Genomic DNA, 27,924 nt, shown 5'->3' with positions numbered 1-27,924 from the left:
GCTTGGGCCTCTCTACTGGAGGCGCTCAGTCAGACCCAGAGGAGACATGTGTCAAGACGCTCCTCGGGGCGCGTATTGCTTGGGCCTCTCTCCTGGAGGTGCTCAGTCAGACCGAGTGCTGACATGTGGCAAGACGCTCTTCGGGGCGCATCTTGCTTGGGCTTCTCTCCTGGAGGCCCTCAGTCAGACCCAGTGTTGACATGTGGCAAGACGCTCCTCGGGGCGCGTCTTATTTGGGCCTCTCTCCTGGGGGCCCTCAGTCAGACCCAGTTTTGACATCTGGCAAGACGCTCCTCGGGGCGCGTCTTGCTTGGGCTTCTCTCCTGGAGGCCCTCAGTCAGATCCATTGTTGACATGTGGCAAGACGCTCCTCGGGGCACGTCTTGCTTGGGCCTCTCTCCTGGAGGCGCTCAGTCAGACCGAGTAGTGACATGTGGCAAGACGCTCCTCGGGGCGTGTCTTGCTTGGACTTCCCTCCTGGAGGCGCTCAGTCAGACCGAGTAGTGACATGTGGCAAGACGCTCCTCGGGGCGGGTCTTGCTTGGGCCTCTCTCCTGGAGGCGCTCAGTCAGACCGAGTGCTGACATAAGGCAAGATGCTCCTCGCGGCGCGTCTTGCTGGGGCCTCTCTCCTGGAGGTGCTCAATCAGACCCAGTGGTGACACGTGGCAAGACGCTCCTCGGGGCGCGTCTTGCTTGGGCCTCTCTCCTGGAGGCGCTCAGTCAGACCCAGTGTTGACATGTGGCAAGACACTCCTCGGGGCGCGTCTTGCTTGGGCTTCTCACATGGAGGCCCTCAGTCAGACCCTGTGTTGACATGTGTCAAGACGCTCCTTGGGGCGTGTCTTGCTTGGGCCTCTCTCCTGGAGGCGCTCAGTCAGACCCAGTGTTGACATGTGGCAAGACGCTCCTCGGGGCGCGTCTTGCTGGGGCTTCTCTCATGGAGGCACTCAGTCAGACCCAGTGTTGACATGTGGCAAGACGCTCCTCGGGGCGCGTCTTGCTTGGACCTCTCTAACTGAGGCGCTCAGTCAGACCGAGTAGTGACATGTGGCAAGACGCTCCTCGGGGCGCGTCTTGCTTGGGCTTCTCTCCTGGAGGCCCTCAGTAAGACCCATTGTTGACATGTGGCAAGACGCTCCTCGGGGCGCTTCTTGCTTGGGCTTCTCTCCTGGAGGCCCTCAGTCAGACCCATTGTTGACATGTGGCAAGACTCTCCTCGGGACACGTCTTGCTTGGGCCTCTCTCCTGGAGGCGCTCAGTCAGACCGAGTAGTGACATGTGGCAAGACGCTCCTCGGGGCGCGTGTTGCTTGGACCTCTCTCCTGGAGGCGCTCAGTCAGACCGAGTAGTGACATGTGGCAAGACGCTCCTCGGGGCGCGTCTTGCTTGGGCCTCTCTCCTGGAGGCGCTCAATTAGACCCAGTGTTGACATGTGGCAAGACGCTCCTCGGGGTGCGTCTTGCTTGGGCTTCTCTCCTGGAGGCCCTCAGTCAGACCCATTGTTGACATGTGGCAAGACGCTCCTCGGGACACGTCTTGCTTGGGCCTCTCTCCTGGAGGCGCTCAGTCAGACCGAGTAGTGACATGTGGCAAGACGCTCCTCGGGGCGCGTGTTGCTTGGACCTCTCTCCTGGAGGCGCTCAGTCAGACCGAGTAGTGACATGTGGCAAGACGCTCCTCGGGGCGCGTCTTGCTTGGGCCTCTCTCCTGGAGGCGCTCAATTAGACCCAGTGTTGACATGTGGCAAGACGCTCCTCGGGGTGCGTCTTGCTTGGGCTTCTCTCCTGGAGGCCCTCAGTCAGACCCATTGTTGACATGTGGCAAGACGCTCCTCGGGGCGCTTCTTGCTTGGGCCTCTCTCCTGGAGGTGCTCAGTCAGACCGAGTGCTGACATGTGGCAAGACGCTCCTCGGAGCGCGTCTTGCTGGGGCCTCTCTCCTGGAGGCGCTCAGTCAGACCCAGAGGTGACATGTGGCAAGACGCTCCTCGGGCCTCTCTCCTGGAGGCGCTCAGTCAGACCCAGTGTTGACATGTGGCAAGACGCTCCTCGGGGCGCGTCTTATTTGGGCCTCTCTCCTGGGGGCCCTCAGTCAGACCCAGTTTTGACATCTGGCAAGACGCTCCTCGGGGCGCGTCTTGCTTGGGCTTCTCTCCTGGAGGCCCTCAGTCAGATCCATTGTTGACATGTGGCAAGACGCTCCTCGGGGCACGTCTTGCTTGGGCCTCTCTCCTGGAGGCGCTCAGTCAGACCGAGTAGTGACATGTGGCAAGACGCTCCTCGGGGCGTGTCTTGCTTGGACTTCCCTCCTGGAGGCGCTCAGTCAGACCGAGTAGTGACATGTGGCAAGACGCTCCTCGGGGCGGGTCTTGCTTGGGCCTCTCTCCTGGAGGCGCTCAGTCAGACCGAGTGCTGACATAAGGCAAGATGCTCCTCGCGGCGCGTCTTGCTGGGGCCTCTCTCCTGGAGGTGCTCAATCAGACCCAGTGGTGACACGTGGCAAGACGCTCCTCGGGGCGCGTCTTGCTTGGGCCTCTCTCCTGGAGGCGCTCAGTCAGACCCAGTGTTGACATGTGGCAAGACACTCCTCGGGGCGCGTCTTGCTTGGGCTTCTCACATGGAGGCCCTCAGTCAGACCCTGTGTTGACATGTGTCAAGACGCTCCTTGGGGCGTGTCTTGCTTGGGCCTCTCTCCTGGAGGCGCTCAGTCAGACCCAGTGTTGACATGTGGCAAGACGCTCCTCGGGGCGCGTCTTGCTGGGGCTTCTCTCATGGAGGCACTCAGTCAGACCCAGTGTTGACATGTGGCAAGACGCTCCTCGGGGCGCGTCTTGCTTGGACCTCTCTAACTGAGGCGCTCAGTCAGACCGAGTAGTGACATGTGGCAAGACGCTCCTCGGGGCGCGTCTTGCTTGGGCTTCTCTCCTGGAGGCCCTCAGTAAGACCCATTGTTGACATGTGGCAAGACGCTCCTCGGGGCGCTTCTTGCTTGGGCTTCTCTCCTGGAGGCCCTCAGTCAGACCCATTGTTGACATGTGGCAAGACTCTCCTCGGGACACGTCTTGCTTGGGCCTCTCTCCTGGAGGCGCTCAGTCAGACCGAGTAGTGACATGTGGCAAGACGCTCCTCGGGGCGCGTCTTGCTGGGGCTTCTCTCATGGAGGCACTCAGTCAGACCCAGTGTTGACATGTGGCAAGACGCTCCTCGGGGCGCGTGTTGCTTGGACCTCTCTCCTGGAGGCGCTCAGTCAGACCGAGTAGTGACATGTGGCAAGACGCTCCTCGGGGCGCGTCTTGCTTGGGCCTCTCTCCTGGAGGCGCTCAATTAGACCCAGTGTTGACATGTGGCAAGACGCTCCTCGGGGTGCGTCTTGCTTGGGCTTCTCTCCTGGAGGCCCTCAGTCAGACCCATTGTTGACATGTGGCAAGACGCTCCTCGGGGCGCTTCTTGCTTGGGCCTCTCTCCTGGAGGTGCTCAGTCAGACCGAGTGCTGACATGTGGCAAGACGCTCCTCGGAGCGCGTCTTGCTGGGGCCTCTCTCCTGGAGGCGCTCAGTCAGACCCAGAGGTGACATGTGGCAAGACGCTCCTCGGGCCTCTCTCCAGGAGGCGCTCAGTCAGACCCAGTGTTGACATGTGGCAAGACGCTCCTCGGGGCGCGTCTTGCTGGGGCTTCTCTCATGGAGGCACTCAGTCAGACCCAGTGTTGACATGTGGCAAGATGCTCCTCGGGGCACGTCTTGCTTGGGCCTCTCTCTTGGAGGCGCTCAGTCAGACCCAGAGGAGACATGTGTCAAGACGCTCCTCGGGGCGCGTCTTGCTTGGGCCTCTCTCCTGGAGGCGCTCAGTCAGACCGAGTGCTGACATGTGGCAAGACGCTAATCGGGGCGCATCTTGCTTGGGCTTCTCTCCTGGAGGCCCTCAGTCAGACCCAGTGTTGACATGTGGCAAGACGCTCCTCGGGGCGCGTCTTATTTGGGCCTCTCTCCTGGGGGCCCTCAGTCAGACCCAGTGTTGACATCTGGCAAGACGCTCCTCGGGGCGCGTCTTGCTTGGGCTTCTCTCCTGGAGGCCCTCAGTCAGACCCATTGTTGACATGTGGCAAGACTCTCCTCGGGGCACGTCTTGCTTGGGCCTCTCTCCTGGAGGCGCTCAGTCAGACCGAGTAGTGACATGTGGCAAGACGCTCCTCGGGGCGCGTCATGCTTGGACCTCCCTCCTGGAGGCGCTCAGTCAGACCGAGTAGTGACATGTGGCAAGACGCTCCTCGGGGCGGGTCTTGCTTGGGCCTCTCTCCTGGAGGCGCTCAGTCAGACCGAGTGCTGACATAAGGCACGATGCTCCTCGCGGCGCGTCTTGCTGGGGCCTCTCTCCTGGAGGTGCTCAATCAGACCCAGTGGTGACATGTGGCAAGACGCTCCTCGGGGCGCGTCTTGCTTGGGCCTCTCTCCTGGAGGAGCTCAGTCAGACCCAGTGGTGACACGTGGCAAGACGCTCCTCGGGGCGCATCTTGCTTGGGCCTCTCTCCTGGAGGCGCTAAGTCAGACCCAATGTTGACACGTTAGCAAGACGCTCCTCGGGGCGCGTCTTGCTTGGGCTTCTCTCATGGAGGCCCTCAGTCAGACCCAGTGTTGACATGTGGCAAGACGCTCCTCAGGGCGCGTGTTGCTTGGACCTCTCTCCTGGAGGCGCTCAGTCAGACCCAGTGTTGACATGTGTCAAGACGCTCCTCGGGCGTTTCTTGCTTGGGCCTCGCTCCTGGAGGTGCTCAGTCAGACCCAGTGTTGACATGTGACAAGACGCTCCTCGGGGCGCGTCATGCTTGGGCCTCTCTCCTGGAGGCGCTCAGTCAGACCCAGAGGTGATATGTGTCAAGACGCTCCTCGGGCCTCTCTCCTGGAGGCGCTCAGTCAGACCCAGTGTTGACATGTGGCAAGACGCTCCTCGGGGCGCGTCTTGCTTGAGCCTCTCTCCTGGAGGTGCTCAGTCAGACCCAGTGTTGACATGTGGCAAGACGCTCCTCGGGGCGCGTCTTGCTGGTTCTTCTCTCATGGAGGCACTCAGTCAGACCCAGTGTTGACATGTGGAAAGACGCTCCTCGGGGAACGTCTTGCTTGGGCCTCTCTCCTGGAGGCGCTCAGTCAGACCCAGAGGAGAAATGTGTCAAGACGCTCCTCGGGGCGCGTCTTGCTTGGGCTTCTCTCATGGAGGCCCTCAGTCAGACCCAGTGTTGACATGTGGCAAGACGCTCCTCAGGGCGCGTGTTGCTTGGACCTCTCTCCTGGAGGCGCTCAGTCAGACCCAGTGTTGACATGTGTCAAGACGCTCCTCGGGCGTTTCTTGCTTGGGCCTCGCTCCTGGAGGTGCTCAGTCAGACCCAGTGTTGACATGTGACAAGACGCTCCTCGGGGCCCGTCTTGCTTGGGCCTCTCTCCTGGAGGCGCTCAGTCAGACCCAGAGGTGATATGTGTCAAGACGCTCCTCGGGCCTCTCTCCTGGAGGCGCTCAGTCAGACCCAGTGTTGACATGTGGCAAGACGCTCCTCGGGGCGCGTCTTGCTTGAGCCTCTCTCCTGGAGGTGCTCAGTCAGACCCAGTGTTGACATGTGGCAAGACGCTCCTCGGGGCGCGTCTTGCTGGTTCTTCTCTCATGGAGGCACTCAGTCAGACCCAGTGTTGACATGTGGAAAGACGCTCCTCGGGGAACGTCTTGCTTGGGCCTCTCTCCTGGAGGCGCTCAGTCAGACCCAGAGGAGAAATGTGTCAAGACGCTCCTCGGGGCGCGTCTTGCTTGGGCCTCTCCCCTGGAGGCGCTCAGTCAGACCGAGTGCTGACATGTGGCAAGACTCTCCTCGGGGCGCGTCTTGCTTGGGCCTCTCTCCTGGAGGCGCTCAGTCAGACCCAGTGTTGACATGTGGCAAGACGCTCCTCGGGGCGCGTCTTGCTTAGGCCTCTCTCCTGGAGGCGCTCAGTCAGACCGAGTGCTGACATGTGGCAAGACGCTCCTCGGGGCGCTTCTTATTTAGGCCTCTCTCCTGGAGGCCCTCAGTCAGACCCATTGTTGACATGTGGCAAGACGCTCCTCGGGGCGCGTCTTATTTAGGCCTCTCTCCTGGAGGCCCTCAGTCAGACCCAGTGTTGACATGTGGCAAGACGCTCCTCAGGGCGCGTCTTGCTTGGGCCTCTCTCCTGGAGGCGCTCAGTCAGACCGAGTAGTGACATGTGGCAAGACGCTCCTCGGGGCGCGTCTTGCTTGGACCTCTCTCCTGGAGGCGCTCAGTTAGACCGAGTAGTGACATGTGGCAAGACGCTCCTCGGGGCGCGTCTTGCTTTGGCTTCTCTCCTGGAGGCCCTCAGTCAGACCCATTGTTGACATGTGGCAAGACGCTCCTCGGGGCACGTATTGCTTGGGCCTCTCTTCTGGATGCCCTCTGTCAGACCCAGTGTTGACATGTGGCAAGACTCTCCTCGGGGCGCGTCTTGCTTGGGCTTCTCTCATGGAGGCCCTCAGTCAGACCCAGTGTTGACATGTGTCAAGACGCTCCTCGGGGCGTGTCTTGCTTGGGCCTCTCTCCTGGAGGCGCTCAGTCAGACCCAGTGTTGACATGTGGCAAGACGCTCCTCGGGGCGCTTCTTGCTTGGGCTTCTCTCCTGGAGGCCCTCAGTCAGACCCATTGTTGACATGTGGCAAGACGCTCCTCGGGACACGTCTTGCTTGGGCCTCTCTCCTGGAGGCGCTCAGTCAGACCGAGTAGTGACATAAGGCAAGACGCTCCTCGGGGCGCGTCTTGCTGGGGCTTCACTCATGGAGGCACTCAGTCAGACCCAGTGTTGACATGTGGCAAGACGCTCCTCGGGGCGCGTGTTGCTTGGACCTCTCTCCTGGAGGCGCTCAGTCAGACCCAGTAGTGACATGTGGCAAGACGCTCCTCGGGGCGCGTCATTCTTGGGCCTCTCTCCTGGACGCGCTCAATTAGACCCAGTGTTGACATGTGGCAAGACGCTCCTCGGGGCGCGTCTTGCTTGGGCTTCTCTCCTGGAGGCCCTCAGTCAGACACATTGTTGACATGTGGCAAGACGCTCCTCGGGGCGCGTCTTGCTGGGGCCTCTCTCCTTGAGGCGCTCAGTCAGACCCAGTGTTGACATGTGTCAAGACGCTCCTCGGGCGTTTCTTGCTTGCGCCTCTCTCCTGGAGGCGCTCAGTCAGACCCAGAGGTGACATGTGGCAAGATGCTCCTCGGGGCACGTCTTGCTTGGGCCTCTCTACTGGAGGCGCTCAGTCAGACCCAGAGGAGACATGTGTCAAGACGCTCCTCGGGGCGCGTATTGCTTGGGCCTCTCTCCTGGAGGTGCTCAGTCAGACCGAGTGCTGACATGTGGCAAGACGCCATTCGGGGCGCATCTTGCTTGGGCTTCTCTCCTGGAGGCCCTCAGTCAGACCCAGTGTTGACATGTGGCAAGACGCTCCTCGGGGCGCGTCTTATTTGGGCCTCTCTCCTGGGGGCCCTCAGTCAGACCCAGTGTTGACATCTGGCAAGACGCTCCTCGGGGCGCGTCTTGCTTGGGCTTCTCTCCTGGAGGCCCTCAGTCAGATCCATTGTTGACATGTGGCAAGACGCTCCTCGGGGCACGTCTTGCTTGGGCCTCTCTCCTGGAGGCGCTCAGTCAGACCGAGTAGTGACATGTGGCAAGACGCTCCTCGGGGCGTGTCTTGCTTGGACCTCCCTCCTGGAGGCGCTCAGTCAGACCGAGTAGTGACATGTGGCAAGACGCTCCTCGGGGCGGGTCTTGCTTGGGCCTCTCTCCTGGAGGCGCTCAGTCAGACCGAGTGCTGACATAAGGCAAGATGCTCCTCGCGGCGCGTCTTGCTGGGGCCTCTCTCCTGGAGGTGCTCAATCAGACCCAGTGGTGACACGTGGCAAGACGCTCCTCGGGGCGCGTCTTGCTTGGGCCTCTCTCCTGGAGGCGCTCAGTCAGACCCAGTGTTGACATGTGGCAAGACACTCCTCGGGGCGCGTCTTGCTTGGGCTTCTCACATGGAGGCCCTCAGTCAGACCCTGTGTTGACATGTGTCAAGACGCTCCTTGGGGCGTGTCTTGCTTGGGCCTCTCTCCTGGAGGCGCTCAGTCAGACCCAGTGTTGACATGTGGCAAGACGCTCCTCGGGGCGCGTCTTGCTGGGGCTTCTCTCATGGAGGCACTCAGTCAGACCCAGTGTTGACATGTGGCAAGACGCTCCTCGGGGCGCGTCTTGCTTGGACCTCTCTAACTGAGGCGCTCAGTCAGACTGAGTAGTGACATGTGGCAAGACGCTCCTCGGGGCGCGTCTTGCTTGGGCTTCTCTCCTGGAGGCCCTCAGTAAGACCCATTGTTGACATGTGGCAAGACGCTCCTCGGGGCGCTTCTTGCTTGGGCTTCTCTCCTGGAGGCCCTCAGTCAGACCCATTGTTGACATGTGGCAAGACTCTCCTCGGGACACGTCTTGCTTGGGCCTCTCTCCTGGAGGCGCTCAGTCAGACCGAGTAGTGACATGTGGCAAGACGCTCCTCGGGGCGCGTCTTGCTGGGGCTTCTCTCATGGAGGCACTCAGTCAGACCCAGTATTGACATGTGGCAAGACGCTCCTCGGGGCGCGTGTTGCTTGGACCTCTCTCCTGGAGGCGCTCAGTCAGACCGAGTAGTGACATGTGGCAAGACGCTCCTCGGGGCGCGTCTTGCTTGGGCCTCTCTCCTGGAGGCGCTCAATTAGACCCAGTGTTGACATGTGGCAAGACGCTCCTCGGGGTGCGTCTTGCTTGGGCTTCTCTCCTGGAGGCCCTCAGTCAGACCCATTGTTGACATGTGGCAAGACGCTCCTCGGGGCGCTTCTTGCTTGGGCCTCTCTCCTGGAGGTGCTCAGTCAGACCGAGTGCTGACATGTGGCAAGACGCTCCTCGGAGCGCGTCTTGCTGGGGCCTCTCTCCTGGAGGCGCTCAGTCAGACCCAGAGGTGACATGTGGCAAGACGCTCCTCGGGCCTCTCTCCTGGAGGCGCTCAGTCAGACCCAGTGTTGACATGTGGCAAGACGCTCCTCGGGGCGCGTCTTGCTGGGGCTTCTCTCATGGAGGCACTCAGTCAGACCCAGTGTTGACATGTGGCAAGATGCTCCTCGGGGCACGTCTTGCTTGGGCCTATCTCTTGGAGGCGCTCAGTCAGACCCAGAGGAGACATGTGTCAAGACGCTCCTCGGGGCGCGTCTTGCTTGGGCCTCTCTCCTGGAGGCGCTCAGTCAGACCGAGTGCTGACATGTGGCAAGACGCTCCTCGGGGCGCATCTTGCTTGGAATTCTCTCCTGGAGGCCCTAAGTCAGACCCAGTGTTGACATGTGGCAAGACGCTCCTCGGGGCGCGTCTTATTTGGGCCTCTCTCCTGGGGGCCCTCAGTCAGACCCAGTGTTGACATCTGGCAAGACGCTCCTCGGGGCGCGTCTTGCTTGGGCTTCTCTCCTGGAGGCCCTCAGTCAGACCCATTGTTGACATGTGGCAAGACTCTCCTCGGGGCACGTCTTGCTTGGGCCTCTCTCCTGGAGGCGCTCAGTCAGACCGAGTAGTGACATGTGGCAAGACGCTCCTCGGGGCGCGTCTTGCTTGGACCTCCCTCCTGGAGGCGCTCAGTCAGACCGAGTAGTGACATGTGGCAAGACGCTCCTCGGGGCGGGTCTTGCTTGGGCCTCTCTCCTGGAGGCGCTCAGTCAGACCGAGTGCTGACATAAGGCACGATGCTCCTCGCGGCGCGTCTTGCTGGGGCCTCTCTCCTGGAGGTGCTCAATCAGACCCAGTGGTGACATGTGGCAAGACGCTCCTCGGGGCGCGTCTTGCTTGGGCCTCTCTCCTGGAGGAGCTCAGTCAGACCCAGTGGTGACACGTGGCAAGACGCTCCTCGGGGCGCATCTTGCTTGGGCCTCTCTCCTGGAGGCGCTAAGTCAGACCCAATGTTGACACGTTAGCAAGACGCTCCTCGGGGCGCGTCTTGCTTGGGCTTCTCTCATGGAGGCCCTCAGTCAGACCCAGTGTTGACATGTGGCAAGACGCTCCTCAGGGCGCGTGTTGCTTGGACCTCTCTCCTGGAGGCGCTCAGTCAGACCCAGTGTTGACATGTGTCAAGACGCTCCTCGGGCGTTTCTTGCTTGGGCCTCGCTCCTGGAGGTGCTCAGTCAGACCCAGTGTTGACATGTGACAAGACGCTCCTCGGGGCGCGTCTTGCTTGGGCCTCTCTCCTGGAGGCGCTCAGTCAGACCCAGAGGTGATATGTGTCAAGACGCTCCTCGGGCCTCTCTCCTGGAGGCGCTCAGTCAGACCCAGTGTTGACATGTGGCAAGACGCTCCTCGGGGCGCGTCTTGCTTGAGCCTCTCTCCTGGAGGTGCTCAGTCAGACCCAGTGTTGACATGTGGCAAGACGCTCCTCGGGGCGCGTCTTGCTGGTTCTTCTCTCATGGAGGCACTCAGTCAGACCCAGTGTTGACATGTGGAAAGACGCTCCTCGGGGAACGTCTTGCTTGGGCCTCTCTCCTGGAGGCGCTCAGTCAGACCCAGAGGAGAAATGTGTCAAGACGCTCCTCGGGGCGCGTCTTGCTTGGGCCTCTCCCCTGGAGGCGCTCAGTCAGACCGAGTGCTGACATGTGGCAAGACTCTCCTCGGGGCGCGTCTTGCTTGGGCCTCTCTCCTGGAGGCGCTCAGTCAGACCCAGTGTTGACATGTGGCAAGACGCTCCTCGGGGCGCGTCTTGCTTAGGCCTCTCTCCTGGAGGCGCTCAGTCAGACCGAGTGCTGACATGTGGCAAGACGCTCCTCAGGGCGCTTCTTATTTAGGCCTCTCTCCTGGAGGCCCTCAGTCAGACCCATTGTTGACATGTGGCAAGACGCTCCTCGGGGCGCGTCTTATTTAGGCCTCTCTCCTGGAGGCCCTCAGTCAGAACCTGTGTTGACATGTGGCAAGACGCTCCTCAGGGCGCGTCTTGCTTGGGCCTCTCTCCTGGAGGCGCTCAGTCAGACCGAGTAGTGACATGTGGCAAGACGCTCCTCGGGGCGCGTCTTGCTTGGACCTCTCTCCTGGAGGCGCTCAGTTAGACCGAGTAGTGACATGTGGCAAGACGCTCCTCGGGGCGCGTCTTGCTTTGGCTTCTCTCCTGGAGGCCCTCAGTCAGACCCATTGTTGACATGTGGCAAGACGCTCCTCGGGGCGCGTCTTATTTGGGCCTCTCTCCTGGGGGCCCTCAGTCAGACCCAGTGTTGACATCTGGCAAGACGCTCCTCGGGGCGCGTCTTGCTTGGGCTTCTCTCCTGGAGGCCCTCAGTCAGATCCATTGTTGACATGTTGCAAGACGCTCCTCGGGGCACGTCTTGCTTGGGCCTCTGTCCTGGAGGCGCTCAGTCAGACCGAGTAGTGACATGTGGCAAGACGCTCCTCGGGGCGTGTCTTGCTTGGACCTCCCTCCTGGAGGCGCTCAGTCAGACCGAGTAGTGACATGTGGCAAGACGCTCCTCGGGGCGCGTCTTGCTTTGGCTTCTCTCCTGGAGGCCCTCAGTCAGACCCATTGTTGACATGTGGCAAGACGCTCCTAGGGGCGCGTCTTGCTTGGGCCTCTCTCCTGGAGGCGCTCAGTCAGACCCAGTGTTGACATGTGGCAAGACGCTCCTCGGGGCGCGTCTTGCTTAGGCCTCTCTCCTGGAGGCGCTCAGTCAGACCGAGTGCTGACATGTGGCAAGACGCTCCTCAGGGCGCTTCTTATTTAGGCCTCTCTCCTGGAGGCCCTCAGTCAGACCCATTGTTGACATGTGGCAAGACGCTCCTCGGGGCGCGTCTTATTTAGGCCTCTCTCCTGGAGGCCCTCAGTCAGAACCTGTGTTGACATGTGGCAAGACGCTCCTCAGGGCGCGTCTTGCTTGGGCCTCTCTCCTGGAGGTGCTCAGTCAGACCGAGTAGTGACATGTGGCAAGACGCTCCTCGGGGCGCGTCTTGCTTGGACCTCTCTCCTGGAGGCGCTCAGTTAGACCGAGTAGTGACATGTGGCAAGACGCTCCTCGGGGCGCGTCTTGCTTTGGCTTCTCTCCTGGAGGCCCTCAGTCAGACCCATTGTTGACATGTGGCAAGACGCTCCTCGGGGCGCGTCTTATTTGGGCCTCTCTCCTGGGGGCCCTCAGTCAGACCCAGTGTTGACATCTGGCAAGACGCTCCTCGGGGCGCGTCTTGCTTGGGCTTCTCTCCTGGAGGCCCTCAGTCAGATCCATTGTTGACATGTTGCAAGACGCTCCTCGGGGCACGTCTTGCTTGGGCCTCTGTCCTGGAGGCGCTCAGTCAGACCGAGTAGTGACATGTGGCAAGACGCTCCTCGGGGCGTGTCTTGCTTGGACCTCCCTCCTGGAGGCGCTCAGTCAGACCGAGTAGTGACATGTGGCAAGACGCTCCTCGGGGCGGGTCTTGCTTGGGCCTCTCTCCTGGAGGCGCTCAGTCAGACCGAGTGCTGACATAAGGCAAGATGCTCCTCGCGGCGCGTCTTGCTGGGGCCTCTCTCCTGGAGGTGCTCAATCAGACCCAGTGGTGACACGTGGCAAGACGCTCCTCGGGGCGCGTCTTGCTTGGGCCTCTCTCCTGGAGGCGCTCAGTCAGACCCAGTGTTGACATGTGGCAAGACACTCCTCGGGGCGCGTCTTGCTTGGGCTTCTCACATGGAGGCCCTCAGTCAGACCCTGTGTTGACATGTGTCAAGACGCTCCTTGGGGCGTGTCTTGCTTGGGCCTCTCTCCTGGAGGCGCTCAGTCAGACCCAGTGTTGACATGTGGCAAGACGCTCCTCGGGGCGCGTCTTGCTGGGGCTTCTCTCATGGAGGCACTCAGTCAGACCCAGTGTTGACATGTGGCAAGACGCTCCTCGGGGCGCGTCTTGCTTGGACCTCTCTAACTGAGGCGCTCAGTCAGACTGAGTAGTGACATGTGGCAAGACGCTCCTCGGGGCGCGTCTTGCTTGGGCTTCTCTCCTGGAGGCCCTCAGTAAGACCCATTGTTGACATGTGGCAAGACGCTCCTCGGGGCGCTTCTTGCTTGGGCTTCTCTCCTGGAGGCCCTCAGTCAGACCCATTGTTGACATGTGGCAAGACTCTCCTCGGGACACGTCTTGCTTGGGCCTCTCTCCTGGAGGCGCTCAGTCAGACCGAGTAGTGACATGTGGCAAGACGCTCCTCGGGGCGCGTCTTGCTGGGGCTTCTCTCATGGAGGCACTCAGTCAGACCCAGTGTTGACATGTGGCAAGACGCTCCTCGGGGCGCGTGTTGCTTGGACCTCTCTCCTGGAGGCGCTCAGTCAGACCGAGTAGTGACATGTGGCAAGACGCTCCTCGGGGCGCGTCTTGCTTGGGCCTCTCTCCTGGAGGCGCTCAATTAGACCCAGTGTTGACATGTGGCAAGACGCTCCTCGGGGTGCGTCTTGCTTGGGCTTCTCTCCTGGAGGCCCTCAGTCAGACCCATTGTTGACATGTGGCAAGACGCTCCTCGGGGCGCTTCTTGCTTGGGCCTCTCTCCTGGAGGTGCTCAGTCAGACCGAGTGCTGACATGTGGCAAGACGCTCCTCGGAGCGCGTCTTGCTGGGGCCTCTCTCCTGGAGGCGCTCAGTCAGACCCAGAGGTGACATGTGGCAAGACGCTCCTCGGGCCTCTCTCCTGGAGGCGCTCAGTCAGACCCAGTGTTGACATGTGGCAAGACGCTCCTCGGGGCGCGTCTTGCTGGGGCTTCTCTCATGGAGGCACTCAGTCAGACCCAGTGTTGACATGTGGCAAGACGCTCCTCGGGGCACGTCTTGCTTGGGCCTCTCTCTTGGAGGCGCTCAGTCAGACCCAGAGGAGACATGTGTCAAGACGCTCCTCGGGGCGCGTCTTGCTTGGGCCTCTCTCCTGGAGGCGCTCAGTCAGACCGAGTGCTGACATGTGGCAAGACGCTCCTCGGGGCGCGTCTTGCTGGGGCTTCTCTCATGGAGGCACTCAGTCAGACCCATTGTTGACATGTGGCAAGACGCTCCTCGGGGCGCGTCTTGCTTGGACCTCTCTAACTGAGGCGCTCAGTCAGACTGAGTAGTGACATGTGGCAAGACGCTCCTCGGGGCGCGTCTTGCTTGGGCTTCTCTCCTGGAGGCCCTCAGTAAGACCCATTGTTGACATGTGGCAAGACGCTCCTCGGGGTGCTTCTTGCTTGGGCTTCTCTCCTGGAGGCCCTCAGTCAGACCCATTGTTGACATGTGGCAAGACTCTCCTCGGGACACGTCTTGCTTGGGCCTCTCTCCTGGAGGCGCTCAGTCAGACCGAGTAGTGACATGTGGCAAGACGCTCCTCGGGGCGCGTCTTGCTGGGGCTTCTCTCATGGAGGCACTCAGTCAGACCCAGTGTTGACATGTGGCAAGACGCTCCTCGGGGCGCGTGTTGCTTGGACCTCTCTCCTGGAGGCGCTCAGTCAGACCGAGTAGTGACATGTGGCAAGACGCTCCTCGGGGCGCGTCTTGCTTGGGCCTCTCTCCTGGAGGCGCTCAATTAGACCCAGTGTTGACATGTGGCAAGACGCTCCTCGGGGTGCGTCTTGCTTGGGCTTCTCTCCTGGAGGCCCTCAGTCAGACCCATTGTTGACATGTGGCAAGACGCTCCTCGGGGCGCTTCTTGCTTGGGCCTCTCTCCTGGAGGTGCTCAGTCAGACCGAGTGCTGACATGTGGCAAGACGCTCCTCGGAGCGCGTCTTGCTGGGGCCTCTCTCCTGGAGGCGCTCAGTCAGACCCAGAGGTGACATGTGGCAAGACGCTCCTCGGGCCTCTCTCCTGGAGGCGCTCAGTCAGACCCAGTGTTGACATGTGGCAAGACGCTCCTCGGGGCGCGTCTTGCTGGGGCTTCTCTCATGGAGGCACTCAGTCAGACCCAGTGTTGACATGTGGCAAGACGCTCCTCGGGGCACGTCTTGCTTGGGCCTCTCTCTTGGAGGCGCTCAGTCAGACCCAGAGGAGACATGTGTCAAGACGCTCCTCGGGGCGCGTCTTGCTTGGGCCTCTCTCCTGGAGGCGCTCAGTCAGACCGAGTGCTGACATGTGGCAAGACGCTCCTCGGGGCGCATCTTGCTTGGGCTTCTCTCCTGGAGGCCCTCAGTCAGACCCAGTGTTGACATGTGGCAAGACGCTCCTCGGGGCGCTTCTTATTTGGGCCTCTCTCCTGGGGGCCCTCAGTCAGACCCAGTGTTGACATCTGGCAAGACGCTCCTCGGGGCGCGTCTTGCTTGGGCTTCTCTCCTGGAGGCCCTCAGTCAGACCCATTGTTGACATGTGGCAAGACTCTCCTCGGGGCACGTCTTGCTTGGGCCTCTCTCCTGGAGGCGCTCAGTCAGACCGAGTAGTGACATGTGGCAAGACGCTCCTCGGGGCGCGTCTTGCTTGGACCTCCCTCCTGGAGGCGCTCAGTCAGACCGAGTAGTGACATGTGGCAAGACGCTCCTCGGGGCGGGTCTTGCTTGGGCCTCTCTCCTGGAGGCGCTCAGTCAGACCGAGTGCTGACATAAGGCACGATGATCCTCGCGGCGCGTCTTGCTGGGGCCTCTCTCCTGGAGGCGCTCAGTCAGACCCAGTGTTGACATGTGGCAAGACTCTCCTCGGGGCGCGTCTTGCTTGGGCTTCTCTCATGGAGGCCCTCAGTCAGACCCAGTGTTGACATGTGTCAAGACGCTCCTCGGGGCGTGTCTTGCTTGGGCCTCTCTCCTGGAGGCGCTCAGTCAGACCCAGTGTTGACATGTGGCAAGACGCTCCTCGGGGCGCGTCTTATTTGGGCCTCTCTCCTGGGGGCCCTCAGTCAGACCCAGTGTTGACATCTGGCAAGACGCTCCTCGGGACACGTCTTGCTTGGGCCTCTCTCCTGGAGGCGCTCAGTCAGACCGAGTAGTGACATAAGGCAAGACGCTCCTCGGGGCGCGTCTTGCTGGGGCTTCACTCATGGAGGCACTCAGTCAGACCCAGTGTTGACATGTGGCAAGACGCTCCTCGGGGCGCGTGTTGCTTGGACCTCTCTCCTGGAGGCGCTCAGTCAGACCCAGTAGTGACATGTGGCAAGACGCTCCTCGGGGCGCGTCATTCTTGGGCCTCTCTCCTGGACGCGCTCAATTAGACCCAGTGTTGACATGTGGCAAGACGCTCCTCGGAGCGCGTCTTGCTTGGGCTTCTCTCCTGGAGGCCCTCAGTCAGACACATTGTTGACATGTGGCAAGACGCTCCTCGGGGCGCGTCTTGCTGGGGCCTCTCTCCTGGAGGCGCTCAGTCAGACCCAGAGGTGACATGTGGCAAGATGCTCCTCGGGGCACGTCTTGCTTGGGCCTCTCTACTGGAGGCGCTCAGTCAGACCCAGAGGAGACATGTGTCAAGACGCTCCTCGGGGCGCGTATTGCTTGGGCCTCTCTCCTGGAGGTGCTCAGTCAGACCGAGTGCTGACATGTGGCAAGACGCTCTTCGGGGCGCATCTTGCTTGGGCTTCTCTCCTGGAGGCCCTCAGTCAGACCCAGTGTTGACATGTGGCAAGACGCTCCTCGGGGCGCGTCTTATTTGGGCCTCTCTCCTGGGGGCCCTCAGTCAGACCCAGTGTTGACATCTGGCAAGACGCTCCTCGGGGCGCGTCTTGCTTGGGCTTCTCTCCTGGAGGCCCTCAGTCAGATCCATTGTTGACATGTGGCAAGACGCTCCTCGGGGCACGTCTTGCTTGGGCCTCTCTCCTGGAGGCGCTCAGTCAGACCGAGTAGTGACATGTGGCAAGACGCTCCTCGGGGCGTGTCTTGCTTGGACCTCCCTCCTGGAGGCGCTCAGTCAGAACGAGTAGTGACATGTGGCAAGACGCTCCTCAGGGCGGGTCTTGCTTGGGCCTCTCTCATGGAGGCCCTCTGTCAGACCCAGTGTTGACATGTGTCAAGACGCTCCTCGGGGCGCGTCTTGCTTTGGCCTCTCTCCTGGAGGCGCTCAGTCAGACCCAGTGTTGACATGTGGCAAGACGCTCCTCGGGGCGCGTCTTGCTTGGGCCTCTCACCAGAAGGCCCTCAATCAGACCCAGTGTTGACACGTGGCAAGACGCTCCTCGGGGCGCGTCTTACTTGGGCCTCTCTCCTGGAGGCGCTCAGTCAGACTGAGTAGTGACATGTGGCCTGACGCTCCTCGGGGCGCGTGTTGCTTGGGCCTCTCTCCTGGAGGCGCTCAGTCAGACCAAGTGGTGACGTGTGGCAAGACACTCCTCGGGGCGCGTCTTGCTTGGCCCTCTCTCCTGGAGGCGCTCAGTCAGAACCAGAGGTGACATGTGGCAAGACGCTCCTCCGGGTGCATCTTGCTTGGGCCTCTCTCCTGGAGGCGCTCAGTCACACCCAGTGGTGACACGTGGAAAGACGCTCCTCGGGGCGCGTCTTGCTTGGGCCTCTCTCCTGGAGGTGCTCATTCAGACCCAGTGGTGACATGTGGCAAGACGCTCCTCGGGGCGAGTATTGCTTGGGCCTCTCTCCTGAATGCCCACTGTCAGACCGAGTGTTAACATGTGGCAAGACTCTCCTCGGGGCGCGTCTTGCTTGGGCTTCTCTCATGGAGGCCCTCAGTCCGACCCAGTGTTGACATGTGTCAAGACGCTCCTCGGGGCGTGTCTTGCTTGGGCCTCTCTCCTGGAGAACCTCAGTCAGACCCATTGTTGACATGTGGCAAGACGCTCCTCGGGGCACGTCTTGCTTGGGCCTCTCTCCTGGAGGCGCTTAGTCAGACCGAGTAGTGACATGTGGCACGACGCTCCTCGGGGCGCGTCTTGCTTGGACCTCCCTCCTGGAGGCGCTCAGTCAGACCGAATAGTGACATGTGGCAAGACGCTCCTCGGGGCGCATCTTGCTTGGACCTCTCTCCTGGAGGCGCTCAGTTAGACCGAGTAGTGACATGTGGCAAGACGCTCCTCGGGGCGCGTCTTGCTGGGGCCTCTCTCCTGGAGGTGCTCAATCAGACCCAGTGGTGACACGTGGCAAGACGCTCCTCGGGGCGCGTCTTGCTTGGGCCTCTCTCCTGGAGGCGCTCAGTCAGACCCAGTGTTGACATGTGGCAAGACGCTCCTCGGGGCGCGTCTTGCTTAGGCCTCTCTCCTGGAGGCGCTCAGTCAGACCGAGTGCTGACATGTGGCAAGACGCTCCTCGGGGCGCTTCTTATTTAGGCCTCTCTCCTGGAGGCCCTCAGTCAGACCCATTGTTGACATGTGGCAAGACGCTCCTCGGGGCGCGTCTTATTTAGGCCTCTCTCCTGGAGGCCCTCAGTCAGAACCTGTGTTGACATGTGGCAAGACGCTCCTCAGGGCGCGTCTTGCTTGGGCCTCTCTCCTGGAGGCGCTCAGTCAGACCGAGTAGTGACATGTGGCAAGACGCTCCTCGGGGCGCGTCTTGCTTGGACCTCTCTCCTGGAGGCGCTCAGTTAGACCGAGTAGTGACATGTGGCAAGACGCTCCTCGGGGCGCGTCTTGCTTTGGCTTCTCTCCTGGAGGCCCTCAGTCAGACCCATTGTTGACATGTGGCAAGACGCTCCTCGGGGCACGTATTGCTTGGGCCTCTCTTCTGGATGCCCTCTGTCAGACCCAGTGTTGACATGTGGCAAGACTCTCCTCGGGGCGCGTCTTGCTTGGGCTTCTCTCATGGAGGCCCTCAGTCAGACCCAGTGTTGACATGTGTCAAGACGCTCCTCGGGGCGTGTCTTGCTTGGGCCTCTCTCCTGGAGGCGCTCAGTCAGACCCAGTGTTGACATGTGGCAAGACGCTCCTCGGGGCGCTTCTTGCTTGGGCTTCTCTCCTGGAGGCCCTCAGTCAGACCCATTGTTGACATGTGGCAAGACGCTCCTCGGGACACGTCTTGCTTGGGCCTCTCTCCTGGAGGCGCTCAGTCAGACCGAGTAGTGACATAAGGCAAGACGCTCCTCGGGGCGCGTCTTGCTGGGGCTTCACTCATGGAGGCACTCAGTCAGACCCAGTGTTGACATGTGGCAAGACGCTCCTCGGGGCGCGTGTTGCTTGGACCTCTCTCCTGGAGGCGCTCAGTCAGACCCAGTAGTGACATGTGGCAAGACGCTCCTCGGGGCGCGTCATTCTTGGGCCTCTCTCCTGGAGAACCTCAGTCAGACCCATTGTTGACATGTGGCAAGACGCTCCTCGGGGCACGTCTTGCTTGGGCCTCTCTCCTGGAGGCGCTTAGTCAGACCGAGTAGTGACATGTGGCACGACGCTCCTCGGGGCGCGTCTTGCTTGGACCTCCCTCCTGGAGGCGCTCAGTCAGACCGAATAGTGACATGTGGCAAGACGCTCCTCGGGGCGCATCTTGCTTGGACCTCTCTCCTGGAGGCGCTCAGTTAGACCGAGTAGTGACATGTGGCAAGACGCTCCTCGGGGCGCGTCTTGCTTGGGCTTCTCTCCTGGAGGCCCTCAGTCAGACACATTGTTGACATGTGGCAAGACGCTCCTCGGGGCGCGTCTTGCTGGGGCCTCTCTCCTGGAGGCGCTCAGTCAGACCCAGTGTTGACATGTGTCAAGACGCTCCTCGGGCGTTTCTTGCTTGAGCCTCTCTCCTGGAGGCGCTCAGTCAGACCCAGAGGTGACATGTGGCAAGATGCTCCTCGGGGCACGTCTTGCTTGGGCCTCTCTACTGGAGGCGCACAGTCAGACCCAGAGGAGACATGTGTCAAGACGCTCCTCGGTGCGCGTATTGCTTGGGCCTCTCTCCTGGAGGTGCTCAGTCAGACCGAGTGCTGACATGTGGCAAGACGCTCTTCGGGGCGCATCTTGCTTGGGCTTCTCTCCTGGAGGCCCTCAGTCAGACCCAGTGTTGACATGTGGCAAGACGCTCCTCGGGGCGCGTCTTATTTGGGCCTCTCTCCTGGGGGCCCTCAGTCAGACCCAGTGTTGACATCTGGCAAGACGCTCCTCGGGGCGCGTCTTGCTTGGGCTTCTCTCCTGGAGGCCCTCAGTCAGATCCATTGTTGACATGTGGCAAGACGCTCCTCGGGGCACGTCTTGCTTGGGCCTCTCTCCTGGAGGCGCTCAGTCAGACCGAGTAGTGACATGTGGCAAGACGCTCCTCGGGGCGTGTCTTGCTTGGACCTCCCTCCTGGAGGCGCTCAGTCAGAACGAGTAGTGACATGTGGCAAGACGCTCCTCAGGGCGGGTCTTGCTTGGGCCTCTCTCATGGAGGCCCTCTGTCAGACCCAGTGTTGACATGTGTCAAGACGCTCCTCGGGGCGCGTCTTGCTTTGGCCTCTCTCCTGGAGGCGCTCAGTCAGACCCAGTGTTGACATGTGGCAAGACGCTCCTCGGGGCGCGTCTTGCTTGGGCCTCTCACCAGAAGGCCCTCAATCAGACCCAGTGTTGACACGTGGCAAGACGCTCCTCGGGGCGCGTCTTACTTGGGCCTCTCTCCTGGAGGCGCTCAGTCAGACTGAGTAGTGACATGTGGCCTGACGCTCCTCGGGGCGCGTGTTGCTTGGGCCTCTCTCCTGGAGGCGCTCAGTCAGACCAAGTGGTGACGTGTGGCAAGACACTCCTCGGGGCGCGTCTTGCTTGGCCCTCTCTCCTGGAGGCGCTCAGTCAGAACCAGAGGTGACATGTGGCAAGACGCTCCTCCGGGTGCATCTTGCTTGGGCCTCTCTCCTGGAGGCGCTCAGTCACACCCAGTGGTGACACGTGGAAAGACGCTCCTCGGGGCGCGTCTTGCTTGGGCCTCTCTCCTGGAGGTGCTCATTCAGACCCAGTGGTGACATGTGGCAAGACGCTCCTCGGGGCGAGTATTGCTTGGGCCTCTCTCCTGAATGCCCACTGTCAGACCGAGTGTTAACATGTGGCAAGACTCTCCTCGGGGCGCGTCTTGCTTGGGCTTCTCTCATGGAGGCCCTCAGTCCGACCCAGTGTTGACATGTGTCAAGACGCTCCTCGGGGCGTGTCTTGCTTGGGCCTCTCTCCTGGAGAACCTCAGTCAGACCCATTGTTGACATGTGGCAAGACGCTCCTCGGGGCACGTCTTGCTTGGGCCTCTCTCCTGGAGGCGCTTAGTCAGACCGAGTAGTGACATGTGGCACGACGCTCCTCGGGGCGCGTCTTGCTTGGACCTCCCTCCTGGAGGCGCTCAGTCAGACCGAATAGTGACATGTGGCAAGACGCTCCTCGGGGCGCATCTTGCTTGGACCTCTCTCCTGGAGGCGCTCAGTTAGACCGAGTAGTGACATGTGGCAAGACGCTCCTCGGGGCGCGTCTTGCTGGGGCCTCTCTCCTGGAGGTGCTCAATCAGACCCAGTGGTGACACGTGGCAAGACGCTCCTCGGGGCGCGTCTTGCTTGGGCCTCTCTCCTGGAGGAGCTCAGTCAGACCCAGTGGTGACACGTGGCAAGACGCTCCTCGGGGCGCATCTTGCTTGGGCCTCTCTCCTGGAGGCGCTAAGTCAGACCCAGTGCTGACATGTGGCAAGAAGCTCCTCGGGACGCGTCTTGCTTGGGCTTCTCTCCTGGAGGCCCTCAGTCAGACACAGTGTTGACATGTGGAAAGACACTCCTCGGGGCGCGTCTTACTTGGGCCTCTCTCATGGAGGCCCTCTGTCAGACCCAGTGTTGTCATGTGTCAAGACGCTCCTCGGGGCGCGTAATGCTTTGGCCTCTCTCCTGGAGGCGCTCAGTCAGACCGAGTGCTGACATGTAGCAAGAAGCTCCTCGGGGTGCGTCATGCTTGGGCTTCTCTCCTGGAGGCCCTCAGTCAGACCCATTGTTGACATTTGGCAAGACGCTCCTCGGGGCGCGTATTGCTTGGGCCTCTCTCCTGGATGCCCTCTGTCAGACCCAGTGTTGACATGTGGCAAGACTCTCCTCGGGGCCTGTCTTGCTTGGGCTTCTCTCATGGAGGCCCTCAGTCAGACCCAGTGTTGACATGTGTCAAGACGCTCCTCGGGGCGTGTCTTGCTTGGGCCTCTCTCCTGGAGGAGCTCAGTCAGACCCAGTGGTGACACGTGGCAAGACGCTCCTCGAGGCGCATCTTGCTTGGGCCTCTCTCCTGGAGGCGCAAAGTCAGACCCAGTGTTGACACGTGGCAAGACGCTCCTCAGGGCGCGTCTTGCTTGGGCCACTCTCCTGGAGGCGCTCAGTCAGACACAGTGTTGACATGTGGAAAGACACTCCTCGGGGCGCGTCTTGCTTGGGCCTCTCTCATGGAGGCCCTCAGTCAGACCCAGTGTTGACATGTGTCAAGACGCTCCTCGGGGCGCGTCTTGCTTTGGCCTCTCTCCTGGAGGCGCTCAGTCAGACCCAGTGTTGACATGTGGCAAGACGCCCCTCGGGGCGCTTCTTGCTTGGGCTTCTCTCCTGGAGGCCCTCAGTCAGACCCATTGTTGACATGTGGCAAGACGCTCCTCGGGGCACGTCTTGCTTGCGCCTCTCTCCTGGAGGCGCTCAGTCAGACCGAGTAGTGACATGTGGCAAGACGCTCCTCGGGGCGCGTCTTGCAGGGGCTTCTCTCATGGAGGCACTCAGTCAGACCCAGTGTTGACATGTGCCAAGACGCTCCTCGGGGCGCGTGTTGCTTGGACCTCTCTCCTGGAGGCGCTCAGTCAGACCGAGTAGTGACATGTGGCAAGACGCTCCTCGGGGCGCGTCTTGCTTGGGCTTCTCTCCTGGAGGCCCTCAGTAAGACCCATTGTTGACATGTGGCAAGAAGCTCCTCGGGGCGCGTCTTGCTTGGGCTTCTCTCCTGGAGGCCCTCAGTAAGACCCATTGTTGACATGTGGCAAGAAGCTCCTCGGGGCGCGTCTTGCTTGGGCTTCTCTCCTGGAGGCCCTCAGTAAGACCCAGTGTTGACATGTGGCAAGACGCTCCTCGGGGCGCGTCTTGCTTGGGCCTCTCTCCTGGAGGCGCTCAGTCAGACCCAGTGCTGACATGTGGCAAGAAGCTCCTCGGGGCGCGTCTTGCTTGGGCTTCTCTCCAGGAGGCCCTCAGTAAGACCCATTGTTGACTTGTGGCAAGACGCTCCTCGGGGCGCGTCTTGCTTGGACCTCTCTCCCTGAGGCGCTCAGTCAGACCCAATGTTGACATTTGGCAAGACACTCCTCGGGGCGCGTCTTGCTTGGGCCTCTCTCATGGAGGCCCTCTGTCAGACCGAGTGCTGACATGTGGCAAGAAGCTTCTCGGGGCGCGTCTTGCTAGGGCTTCTCTCCTGGAGGCCCTCAGTAAGAACCATTGTTGACATGTGGCAAGACGCTCCTCGGGGCGCGTCTTGCTTGGGCCTCTCTCCAGAAGGCCCTCAATCAGACCCAGTGTTGACACGTGGCAAGACGCTCCTCGGGGCGCGTCTTACTTGGGCCTCTCTCCTGGAGGCGCTCAGTCAGACTGAGTAGTGACATGTGGCCTGACGCTCCTCGGGGCGCGTGTTGCTTGGGCCTCTCTCCTGGAGGCGCTCAGTCAGACCAAGTGGTGACATGTGGCAAGACACTCCTTGGGGCGCGTCTTGCTTGGGCCTCTCTCATGGAGGCCCTCTGTCAGACCCAGTGTTGACATGTGGCAAGACACTCCTCGGGGCGCGTCTTGCTTGGGCCTCTCTCATGGAGGCCCTCTGTCAGACCCAGTGTTTACATGTGTCAAGACGCTCCTCGGGGCGCGTCTTGCTTTGGCCTCTCTCCTGGAGGCGCTCAGACAGACCGAGCGCTGACATGTGGAAAGAAGCTCCTCGGGGCGCGTCTTGCTTGGGCTTCTCTCCTGGAGGCCCTCAGTCAGACCCATTGTTGACATGTGGCAAGACGCTCCTCGGGGTGCGTCTTGCTTGGGCCTCTCTCCTGGAGGCGCTCAGTCAGACCGAGTGCTGACATGTGGCAAGACGCTCCTCGGGCCGCGTGTTGCTTGGGCTTCTCTCCTGGAGGCCCTCAGTCAGACCCATTGTTGACATGTGGCAAGACGCTCCTCGGGGCGCGTCTTGCTTGGGCTTCTCTCCTGGAGGCGCTCAGAAAGACCCAGTGTTGACATGTGACAAGACGCTCCTCGGGGCGCGTCTCTCTTGGGACTCTCTCCTGGAGGCGCTCAGTCAGAACCAGAGGTGACATGTGGCAAGACGCTCCTCGGGGCGCGTCTTGCTTGGGCCTCTCTCCTGGAGGCCCTCTGTCAGACCCAGTGTTGACATGTGGCAAGACGCTCCTCCGGGCGCATCTTGCTTGGGCCTCTCTCCTGGAGGCCCTCAGTCAGTCCCATTGTTGACATGTGGCAAGACGCTCCTCGGGGCGCGTCTTGCTGGGGCCTCTCTCCTGGAGGCGCTCAGTCAGACCGAGTGCTGACATAAGGCAAGACGCTCCTCGGGGCGCGTCTTGCTGGGGCCTCTCTCCTGGAGGCGCTCAGTCAGACCCAGTGCTGACATGTGGCAAGACGCTCCTCGGGGGGTATCTTGCTTGGACCTCTCTCCTGGAGGTGCAAAGTCAGACCCAGTGTTGACACGTGGCAAGACGCTCCTCGGGGCGCGTCTTGCTTGGGCCTCTCTCCTGGAGGAGCTCAGTCAGACCCAGTGGTGACACGTGGCAAGACGCTCCTCGAGGCGCATCTTGCTTGGGCCTCTCTCCTGGAGGCGCAAAGTCAGACCCAGTGTTGACACGTGGCAAGACGCTCCTCGGGGCGCGTCTTGCTTGGGCCACTCTCCTGGAGGCGCTCAGTCAGACACAGTGTTGACATGTGGAAAGACACTCCTCGGGGCGCGTCTTGCTTGGGCCTCTCTCATGGAGGCCCTCTGTCAGACCCAGTGTTGACATGTGTCAAGACGCTCCTCGGGGCGCGTCTTGCTTTGGCCTCTCTCCTGGAGGCGCTCAGTCAGACCCAGTGTTGACATGTGGCAAGACGCATTCGGGGCGCTTCTTGCTTGGGCTTCTCTCCTGGAGGCCCTCAGTCAGACCCATTGTTGACATGTGGCAAGACGCTCCTCGGGGCACGTCTTGCTTGGGCCTCTCTCCTGGAGGCGCTCAGTCAGACCGAGTAGTGACATGTGGCAAGACGCTCCTCGGGGCGCGTCTTGCAGGGGCTTCTCTCATGGAGGCACTCAGTCAGACCCAGTGTTGGCATGTGCCAAGACACTCCTCGGGGCGCGTGTTGCTTGGACCTCTCTCCTGGAGGCGCTCAGTCAGACCGAGTAGTGACATGTGGCAAGACGCTCCTCGGGGCGCGTCTTGCTTGGGCTTCTCTCCTGGAGGCCCTCAGTAAGACCCATTGTTGACATGTGGCAAGAAGCTCCTCGGGGCGCGTCTTGCTTGGGCTTCTCTCCTGGAGGCCCTCAGTAAGACCCATTGTTGACATGTGGCAAGAAGCTCCTCGGGGCGCGTCTTGCTTGGGCTTCTCTCCTGGAGGTTCTCAGTAAGACCCAGTGTTGACATGTGGCAAGACGCTCCTCGGGGCGCGTCTTGCTTGGGCCTCTCTCCTGGAGGCGCTCAGTCAGACCCAGTGCTGACATGTGGCAAGAAGCTCCTCGGGGCGCGTCTTGCTAGGGCTTCTCTCCTGGAGGCCCTCAGTAAGAACCATTGTTGACATGTGGCAAGACGCTCCTCGGGGCGCGTCTTGCTTGGGCCTCTCTCCAGAAGGCCCTCAATCAGACCCAGTGTGGACACGTGGCAAGACGCTCCTCGGGGCGCGTCTTACTTGGGCCTCTCTCCTGGAGGCGCTCAGTCAGACTGAGTAGTGACATGTGGCCTGACGCTCCTCGGGGCGCGTGTTTCTTGGGCCTCTCTCCTGGAGGCGCTCAGTCAGACCAAGTGGTGACATGTGGCAAGACACTCCTTGGGGCGCGTCTTGCTTGGGCCTCTCTCATGGAGGCCCTCTGTCAGACCCAGTGTTGACATGTGGCAAGACACTCCTCGGGGCGCGTCTTGCTTGGGCCTCTCTCATGGAGGCCCTCTGTCAGACCCAGTGTTGACATGTGTCAAGACGCTCCTCGGGGCGCGTCTTGCTTTGGCCTCTCTCCTGGAGGCGCTCAGACAGACCGAGTGGTGACATGTGGAAAGAAGCTCCTCGGGGCGCGTCTTGCTTGGGCTTCTCTCCTGGAGGCCCTCAGTAAGACCCATTGTTGACATGTGGCAAGACGCTCCTCGGGGCGCGTCTTGCTTGGGCCTCTCTCCAGAAGGCCCTCAATCAGACCCAGTGTTGACACGTGGCAAGACGCTCCTCAGGGCGCGTGTTGCTTGGGCCTCTCTCCTGGAGGCGCTCAGTCAGACCAAGTGGTGACATGTGGCAAGACACTCCCCGGGGCGCGTCTTGCTTGGGCCTCTCTCCTGGAGGCCCTCTGTCAGACCCAGTGTTGACATGTGTCAAGATGCTCCTCGGGGCGCGTCTTGCTTGGGCTTCTCTCCTGGAGGCCCTCAGTCAGACCCATTGTTGACATGTGGCAAGACGCTCCTCGGGGTGCGTCTTGCTTGGGCCTCTCTCCTGGAGGCGCTCAGTCAGACCGAGTGCTGACATGTGGCAAGACGCTCCGCGGGCCGCGTGTTGCTTGGGCTTCTCTCCTGGAGGCCCTCAGTCAGACCCATTGTTGACATGTGGCAAGACGCTCCTCGGGGCGCGTCTTGCTTGGGCTTCTCTCCTGGAGGCGCTCAGAAAGACCCAGTGTTGACATGTGACAAGACGCTCCTCGGGGCGCGTCTCTCTTGGGACTCTCTCCTGGAGGCGCTCAGTCAGAACCAGAGGTGACATGTGGCAAGATGCTCCTCGGGGCGCGTCTTGCTTGGGCCTCTCTCCTGGAGGCCCTCTGTCAGACCCAGTGTTGACATGTGGCAAGACGCTCCTCCGGGCGCATCTTGCTTGGGCCTCTCTCCTGGAGGCCCTCAGTCAGACCCATTGTTGACATGTGGCAAGACGCTCCTCGGGGCGCGTCTTGCTGGGGCCTCTCTCCTGGAGGCGCTCAGTCAGACCCAGTGGTGACACGTGGCAAGACGCTCCTCGAGGCGCATCTTGCTTGGGCCTCTCTCCTGGAGGCGCAAAGTCAGACCCAGTGTTGACACGTGGCAAGACGCTCCTCGGGGCGCGTCTTGCTTGGGCCACTCTCCTGGAGGCGCTCAGTCAGACACAGTGTTGACATGTGGAAAGACACTCCTCGGGGCGCGTCTTGCTTGGGCCTCTCTCATGGAGGCCCTCTGTCAGACCCAGTGTTGACATGTGTCAAGACGCTCCTTGGGGCGCGTCTTGCTTTGGCCTCTCTCCTGGAGGCGCTCAGTCAGACCCAGTGTTGACATGTGGCAAGACGCATTCGGGGCGCTTCTTGCTTGGGCTTCTCTCCTGGAGGCCCTCAGTCAGACCCATTGTTGACATGTGGCAAGACGCTCCTCGGGGCACGTCTTGCTTGGGCCTCTCTCCTGGAGGCGCTCAGTCAGACCGAGTAGTGACATGTGGCAAGACGCTCCTCGGGGCGCGTCTTGCAGGGGCTTCTCTCATGGAGGCACTCAGTCAGACCCAGTGTTGGCATGTGCCAAGACACTCCTCGGGGCGCGTGTTGCTTGGACCTCTCTCCTGGAGGCGCTCAGTCAGACCGAGTAGTGACATGTGGCAAGACGCTCCTCGGGGCGCGTCTTGCTTGGGCTTCTCTCCTGGAGGCCCTCAGTAAGACCCATTGTTGACATGTGGCAAGAAGCTCCTCGGGGCGCGTCTTGCTTGGGCTTCTCTCCTGGAGGCCCTCAGTAAGACCCATTGTTGACATGTGGCAAGAAGCTCCTCGGGGCGCGTCTTGCTTGGGCTTCTCTCCTGGAGGTTCTCAGTAAGACCCAGTGTTGACATGTGGCAAGACGCTCCTCGGGGCGCGTCTTGCTTGGGCCTCTCTCCTGGAGGCGCTCAGTCAGACCCAGTGCTGACATGTGGCAAGAAGCTCCTCGGGGCGCGTCTTGCTAGGGCTTCTCTCCTGGAGGCCCTCAG

This window comes from Nothobranchius furzeri, chromosome 7 (genome assembly GCF_043380555.1).
Source record: "Nothobranchius furzeri strain GRZ-AD chromosome 7, NfurGRZ-RIMD1, whole genome shotgun sequence".
NCBI classification, from domain to species: Eukaryota; Metazoa; Chordata; class Actinopteri; order Cyprinodontiformes; family Nothobranchiidae; genus Nothobranchius; species Nothobranchius furzeri.
Note: the sequence above shows the minus strand (reverse complement) of the source record.